Source organism: Octopus bimaculoides, chromosome 20, assembly GCF_046866305.1.
Source record: "Octopus bimaculoides isolate indiv1 chromosome 20, ASM4686630v1, whole genome shotgun sequence".
NCBI classification, from domain to species: Eukaryota; Metazoa; Mollusca; class Cephalopoda; order Octopoda; family Octopodidae; genus Octopus; species Octopus bimaculoides.
The window spans coordinates 16031563-16033589 of NC_142947.1; the positions used below are offsets into that span (position 1 = coordinate 16031563).

At 31.4% G+C, this 2027-nt stretch overlaps 1 protein-coding gene across 4 annotated transcripts in view; it reads right to left on the bottom strand.

Annotated features, from left to right (window-relative positions):
* Positions 1–1314: 1314 nt before the first annotated feature.
* LOC128250265 (uncharacterized) overlaps positions 1315–2027 on the bottom strand; it is a 99477-nt gene continuing 98764 nt past the window's right edge. For all 4 annotated transcript variants that reach the window (XM_089338109.1, XM_089338107.1, XM_089338108.1 and 1 more), the window contains one exon: positions 1315–1402. The gene's annotated coding sequence lies outside the window, so the exon portion shown is untranslated. The remainder of the gene's footprint in view (positions 1403–2027) is intronic.

Below are 2027 nucleotides of genomic sequence, written 5' to 3' on the forward strand. Positions count from 1 at the left end.
TTGCTTTGGCACATTTTTCTAATCCGAATTTCATATCTATTTCCTTGGGAAATCCATGTACTTTATTATTATTATTATTATTATTATTATTATTATTATTATTATTATTGAAGTGATTTTAAATTCTCAATCGCAGAATAATGCTAATAATATAGCCTTAGCATTATTCTGCGATTGAGAATTTAAAATCACCTCTTTAACTTTCTATAAAAGACATCTCAACGCTTCTAAAAACAAACTTCGTTTTTTTATTTACGTTTGTCGTAATTTGAATTTATTATTATTATTATTATAATTGTCGCTGTTGTTGTTGTTGATGTTATTATTATCATCATTTTTATTATTAGCATGCACGGATATTTGCAGAATTTTTCTTAATATCGACATATACAACTGTTTTAACGCCGTCTCCTTGAAACTAATAATAATTTCCATCGTTCGCTGATTCCAATTCGATTTTAAAGTATTCTTTGCGATAAAATATTTTGTTGGTTCAGGATACAATAGAATTTTTTTTTTTTTTTTTGAGAATGAATTCGAAATGAAGAAATTGACTGTTTCTCCATGGCTTTCTTCAAAGGAGGAAGTATTCAATAACAAAATTGCTATTTAGGATGCGGAAATGTATGAAAGTTAAAGGAGATCATTATTCTCGCTCACTGCTTGTCATCCAATTTCTGAACAGAGTAAATATAATTCTCGAACTTCATCCAGTTTGTTTGCTTTCTATATTGCTACTTCTATTGTAATACTTTCTATTCAAGGTTACGAGCGTTACGACTGGCTAGTGGAACTATTTCATTAACATACATCAGTTTCTACGCCAAATTAATTAATTAATTAATCAGTTAAAGAAGGAAATAGTTTGCTCTCAACCAATCTCGTCAAATCCTAAAGTTTTCAACACTCATAAAATGTAGATGAGATGGAGTTGTATAGTTTCAGAGTTATAGCCATCCAAAATTCCTCTATTAAGATAATTCAGTAGACTGAGATTATAGATAGCTTACATAACAATTTCTGACGAGAAAGCAAAGTAGCTCATTAATTAATTGATAAATTAATTGATTAAATATGAGTGCAAACTAATGCATAATGACGAAGCGACTCCCAATGCCATTCAAAATGCTCGAAACCTCGAATAAAGTCGTGTAACAACATTGCCTTCAATTTTGTATATTAATATATATATATACACACACACACACACACACACACACACACACACACACACACACACACACACACACATATATATATATATTAAAAATATTAAAAAAACAACAAGCAATAACTGCTGAACAAAGAACTCAGTGCACTGTATAGAGGGAATATTTATTTATAACAAAAAAGAAGTCGACTGATTTCGAAGCTTCACAAAAGATGTTTATCATATAGCAATCTGTAAGAATAAAGAATTACCGACATATAAAAAATACTATACTTAGGTTAAGAATGAAGTAAAACACACACACACACACACACACACACACACACACACACACACACACACACACACACACACACACACACACACACACACACACACACACACACACACATAAAGATAGATAAATACTGGGTCATTCCATAAATAATGCGGTTATTTTAACTGCATGAACTAAAATTCGGAGGGGGACGGAATAAACTACCTGCATCAACATACTTTTAAAAGCAGGTAGTAATTTTACCTTGTGCTTATCTCTTAGTGCATGTTTTGAAGAGTGCAGTTCGATTTTAACAGTTATTTTTTCAAAACTATAAATAAAAGTGGCAAAGGAGCATATTCGGCATATTTTGCTTTATGAGTTCAATAAAGGCAACAAGGCTTAACCGCCCTGGTTGACAGATGGTGGCTTCATGCTATAATGCAATTTTTCAGTATTTTAGCATTTTTCGGCTACCACCAGTCATGATATGAAACACATAATAAAGATGTTAAGAGAAATGTTAAATATCAAATAACATCTGAGCCCGAATCTTTCTAAAGTTAAGAAAGGCCTTGCACAGGCAGATCCCACTCTCTA